We start from the raw sequence: 6,598 nt of genomic DNA on the forward strand, positions 1-6,598 counted from the left end.
CAAAAATAACAACAATGACACAAAGTATAAATCTTTCTGTTTTCTCATGCTACCCTGGGTAAGATTGTCATTTAAGTTCCTGAACAGCTGTGCCTATACTGGGTTACCAGCTCACCAAAAGCACATCCATAAATGAATATCAGTTCACCAGAAATACCACTGAGGGCTTATTATGGGTGAGGTGGATAATTCATTTCCTGTATTTTTATTTCTTTATAAGGCTATCTACCTTGGTTATCTGTGGGAGATTAAATGCTTTTACACTATAATAGTAATATTATTAGTAGGAGCAGTGTGACAACAATAGTAATAGCGTGTTGGAATTTATTAAACACTTATGATGAAATAGGAACTGTTCTAAGTGCTCCAGAGACATTGTCACATTTAATTCTCGTAACAATCCCTTGATACTGGTACTACTTATAACTCTATTTCAGAGGGAGTTTGTTAAATTGCCTGAAGTCACATAGCTAATAAGAGCTGGAGCAGAGATTCAAACCCAGCCACTCTGATTAGAAACTGCACTCTCAGTCACTACACTAAACTATAGCAATATCATTCAGTGCCCTCAGCTCTCACCCATAGGCTGGAAAATTTGCTTTTTATGTAGGTGTTATAATTTAGCAAGTTATTGAATCCAGCTACCTTCCAAGAGGGGAAAAGCAGACCTTCTTAATGCAAGTAGAAATCAGTCTTGGAGTGTTTTCATGGGGTTCTTCATGCTATGTACGCCTTTACATAGCAGACATGGAGAGGCTTCTGGAGAACCAAGAACCAGAATCCACATGGCCACAAATTGGTATAAAGTAGCTGTGTTGACATAATTCCTGTTTGAATGATTTCCATCTCATTCTCAGATAGCGAACAAAAGACTTTTCAATGCTGAGTTCAGGTGGGAGTACTGCATCATTTCCCTGTAGTTCTTTCTAGGTTGTGAATGAAGTAAAGAGGTGAGAGAAAGTACTGAAGACAGAAACAAAAGCATGGACTCAAAAATGAGCATCACTGCAGTGACACAGAACACATTTTCCAGATTTCATAGCCAAAAAAAAAAAAAAAAAAAAATCCTAGCAAGCAAATGAATCTCTGTATTATTCCAGTAAAGTGGCAGGAAATGGATAGCTAGCCATTCCTTGCCAAAAATGGCAATCCTGTTCTGGCCCTCAAAGATAATGCACAGTTCTGAACTACACCACCATTTCTGCTGCCTCTCAATAAATGATGTACATTAAGCTATTATCATTGTGAACGAAGTGATTACAATTTTTCCCCTGTGACAAATCTAAAATCCCATATAAGAAAACCATTGCCTTGACTAGGTGTAAAAGCCATTACCTTTGTTGTCAGCATTTGAAACACAGACCAGCTGGCTTTCAAAACAGTTAGGACATTTAGGATACATGTAGTAAGATTAACCCTCCTTGCTGGCAATGTAATTACTGTGTTTATTCATTTTAATGATCTCATAAAGGACAATGAGATATAATACAAGTACAGGACAAGAGAAGGTACTGGAAAGGCAATTGTTCCATTCTTTACAAGCAGAATGTGAGCTGGTAAGCATGAGATAAGGCAGAATGAGCTGACGGCAGATCTCTGTCTTCTATGGAGTGAGGAAACCAACCAATCTGGAAGTGACCATCTTTAGTAGTCCTGGTCCAGTCCATACTGTGATTCATCTTTGGTGGGGAAAGATCTGTGATCTTTGCTTTTGGAAGGTGCTTAATTCTATTGGCTCTTATTTTGTTAGCTGAATCACACAATAGAGATTTAGGCTATAAAGACTTTTAGATGCTACTTAATTCAAACTTCAATCTCAGGACAGAAATTTCCTTACCAGAATAATCCTGATCTATGTTGATTGAGTCACTGGTTAAATATTGTTGCTGATGGATTGGTTTTACTTTTGCAAATATCCTGCTCAATATTTAGACTTGTCTTCTGGTTACAAATTCCTTTAAATTGAGCTGAAATTAATCTCATTGAACCATCCGTTTGATCAGTTCTATTTTTTTGAGCACTCCATATTAATTTTCATTCATTTTGTTTTACCCATTCCTACTTCAAATGCACCAATCTTACACCACTTTCAGATTCTTTTCTTCAGAAGAAAAAGTAATACTGTAGAATTAATATACAGTAGGTACTAGGGATTTTACAGTGAATAAGCAACATGGTATATTATAGGGTTGACAGCTCAATGTGGTTACAGAGAATGAAAAAATGCCCTAGTGCTGTGATAGCATTTTGGTGGGACATTCTACCAGGCCTAGTATTTAACGCGTTCCTTGTGTGTATGGCTTATGGACTTCTTACCATCCCAGATACACACTAAATTGTAAATTGCCTCTTTTAAGGGGCTATTATCCTTAGCAAACTAACACAGGAACAGAAAACCAAATATCATATGTTCTCACTTATAAGTGGGAGCCAAATGATGAGAACACATGGACACATAGAGGGGAACAACACACACTGGAACTTTTTGGAGGATGGAGGATGGGATGAGGTAGAGAATCAGGAAGGATAACTGGTGGGTCCTAGGCTTAACACCTGGATAATGAAATAATCTGCACAACAAACCTCCATGACACAAGTTTACGTATGTAACAAACCTGCATTTGTACTCCTGAACTTAAAAGTTAAAAAAAAAGAAAAAAAAAAAAAAACCCATAATACTGCAATGTAGAAGTATCAACTTTAACTGAGCACTGTAAACTATTCTATTAAGCAGACCAACTTATTTTTTTTTTACAATAATGTTTGCAGACCATTTTTTACATGAACATTTGTCTAACCAGTTCCATATTGCCATGAGTACTTTACACCATGTTTTGAAATTCAAAGCCTAGGTAATAATACACGTTTATGTTTATAAGCAAGTCTTATGAATTTATGCCAAAAGATACAACCAACCTCATGTCTTTCTTCTATGATATTACATTGTAATTATATATTTTATTTTTAAATGACTAATACCACCTCCTATGATGTTATCAATTGTAGAATTTAATATCATCTATATTTCTACAATTAACCTTTGCTTTTTTCTCTATTTTTACCTTTTTTCAACATTTGTTTTGACCCAGTGGATATAAATGATACGATACAAATTTGAAGACTTAAATATGGCACTCTCACTCTCACCTGAACATATTCACAAATATGCAGATACAGACTGTTTATAGCAGATCAAATTGATAAATCAATGACTATCACAGCAACAAAGATCAATATAATAGTAAAACTATTATATCTTCTGTTTTGAAAATCTTTTGTCTGAAGGATTAATATTTAATGCTGTGCATTGATATAATTTAAATTATCTAAAATATTTCAACATATATTCTTTCTATCCTTCTACCTATCCATAGAGTTAATCAAGGTTGAATATCACTATTCTTATTTTATAAATAACAGTGATGTTATAAAATGCTAAACTAGCTAAAGTCGCACAAAGTAATAGAACCAGAACTAAAACCCATACTCCAGATACCTGATGTTCTTTAAATATACCATAGCATAAGCAAAAATTAAATGTCTGTATGTGGTTCATACATGCCTATAAACAAAATTATTACCTTTAATTTTTTATTATTAACAAGTTTGTGGCATTGGCTAGTGATAAAATAATAGCGGAAATAGCAACCACTGATCACTGCTAACTCAAAGGTTATATGATTGAGATAATACTCAGTGCATTTGGTTATGATGGTGATATGGTCTGGTTCTGTGTCCTTACCTAAATCTCATCTTGACTTGCAATCTGAATTGCAATTCCCATGTGTTGGGGAAGGGACCTTGTAGGAGGTGATTAGATCATGGGGTCGGTTCCCCCGTGCTGTTTTCATAATAGTCAGTAAGTTCTCACAAGATCTGATGGTTTTATAAGCGGCTTTCCCCACCTTTGCTCTGCACTTCTCTTGCCTGTCGCCATGTAAGACATGCCTGTTTCACCGTGCATCATGATTGTAAGTTTCCTGAGACCTTCCCAGCCATATGGAACTGAGAGTAAATTAAAACTCTTCTCTTTATGAATTACCCAGTTTCAGGTATGTCATCATAGCAGCGTGAAAATGGACTAATACAGATGGCTTTTTAAGCAAAGCACGAAAATAGTGTATAAAAAATTAGCAAGCATAAATTCAGAAGTTTCAAGTTGGCTTGCATTATATAAACCATAATGAACTTTCCATTTCTTGGCAAAATTTCCATGTTTAATAAAAGTTAATAATTCTTTACATAAAAGCTGTGTGTGCACTTTAAAATACTATAAAGGAGTCTAAAATCAAGCCGCTTCAATTTTCACAACTTTCTTATACTCTTTCCATTAGAAGAGCTATAAATGAACTTTCAATAAAATCAGAGCTTTTGATGTGGCCATTTATTTTTAAAAGGCATTCTATAGCATACCAATTGCTGAATCTAGAATCTCCATTGATATTCCATTTAATAAACTTGGAAGCCAGAACATTTATTTTAAAGTTCAGGTTTAATTAAAAGATAAGACTAGAGTGACAGAATGGCAAGGGAAAGACGGGTGTTGAATTTTTTGTTTATTATTGCAGAGCAGCTGCTTTTATTTTTAACTAATCTCCATTAATGTCAAATCAAAAGCCGATACTTCTTATAGGCTTTTGCATTTGCCTTGTTACCTACTTTCCCTAGAAAATTACTATGTATTTTCTCATTCTGAGATGAAATCCAGTATGCGTCCATAATTATTTACCTGAAGTACTGAGAAATGCTTGTCATAAAGTTTATTTTTGAAATTGAAATGCATTCACTTATTTCTTCAGCAATATTTTCTAGGTGTTAACCTCTGTTTTGGGAATTAGGGGCTAGTCAGTGAATAAACATACCAAAAAGGAAAAAAAATAAACAAACATACACATTAAAAAAGAAACAAACAAAAACTCCTGCCTTGCTAGAATTTACTATATAATGAATACTCATTTCAGACTCAAGTAAAGTTACATGTAAATACTAGAAGGCTAGCACTAACAGAGCGTTGCAGAAAACTACCTTTCTTCAACGCTCTGTTAGTTCAGAGCATTGAACTAATCTTTGAAACCACATTTTCAAAGATTTTACTGAGAAAGCCATTGTTCAAATTGTTCAGTGCCTACCTTTAGGACAGAAAAAATAAAGGGTTTTAGCGTATGTGAGAGAAATGAGAAGGAAGAAAGAGTTGCAGGGTAAATTCAGGATGTATCCCAGGACAGAACAGGGAAAGCTAGCTCATGATAATTTAACTTCTTAGAGTTTCTTATTAAATGAGCTGCACACTCTTCGAGGATCCTGAGTTCCACAGTGATCTTTTACTTTTCAAAAGCATTCAGGACATGAACCAGCAGAGAAAGAATTAAAACTAGTGAAAGGAGTCCCATATACATTTCTGAATCCACATGTTCCTTAAGAATTAAAAAAGATGTAGTGCATGTAAGAGAATCTCTTTTCTGAGATAAACTGTACCACATTTTCTACCAAAATTAAGCTCCAGGGATATGAGAAAAGTCTTTTCTGAAAGAATACACCATTACAAATGTTTTTAATCTATAGAATCATGATGGAAACATTCATTAAAGTAGAAACAGTTACTTTTAATTATGTGGTGTATTAAAATAGAAAACAATTACCACAAACATATAGTGTTTTCATAAGTACAATATCATTTGATCTTCAGGACAATTTATGAGTTAGATACTATTTTATCATTATTATACTATTCATGTGTAGAATAACTGACTGACTGACTGACTGATCCAAGTTGTTACAACTGATCAAGGCTCACATCAAAATTGAAAACCCAGGCGTAAGAGCTCAAACCCCATGAAATCCCCACTGAGCCACACAGCTTTTCAATTGACTGATCAAATGAGAAAGGTTTCGTTAGATATTTTTTAAAAACTATTTTAGACAGTTCAAATGTTACAAAGGTGCCTATCCCCATCTGTTTTCCTCTTGGCTTTTGTTTTAGGTGCTGATGCATTCTGATCTAAATCTTCCCTCTAAGATTATTTTTAAAGTAAAATAAACAAAGGCAGCATATCCACCTGGAAAAAATTATGCTGTATTAGTCCTTAGTAGAATTTCTGTTATTGATGTTTACTGAGCTTTGTGAGACACTTGATAATTGCAAAACTTCCTGGGCCATTTCAGTTGTTCTCTGATCACGAGGTCAGCAATGTAATAAGGGTTTGCTCTGCCTCTGCACCAGGGTCTTTGCAAGAACTTTGGCTGTAAGCTGAGGTAGTAAAAATATGAATGCGGGAAAAAATGGAGTATCTTCAATGAAGTTAGGAGGTAATAGGTGAAAGATTAAGAGCATAAACTTTGAAGCCAAACAGACATGAATTCTTATTCCCATTTTGTTATCTACAGGCAATGTGAGAGCAGAAATTTAATTACTCTCTCTAAGCTGCCATGGTCAATAATGATCATAAAGTGTAAAGTTGTCATGACTAAAGAAGGTATTTAAAATTACACACAAAAATAGACTAATTGAATCTGCTATTAAGAGTATTATTAACATTATTTTATCCCCTTTCCTCCTACTCTAAGATCTATGCATTGTCATAAATGCACATTTATTTTT

Source organism: Rhinopithecus bieti, unplaced genomic scaffold (assembly GCF_001698545.2).
Source record: "Rhinopithecus bieti isolate Rb0 unplaced genomic scaffold, ASM169854v2 scaffold_8307, whole genome shotgun sequence".
NCBI lineage: Eukaryota > Metazoa > Chordata > Mammalia > Primates > Cercopithecidae > Rhinopithecus > Rhinopithecus bieti.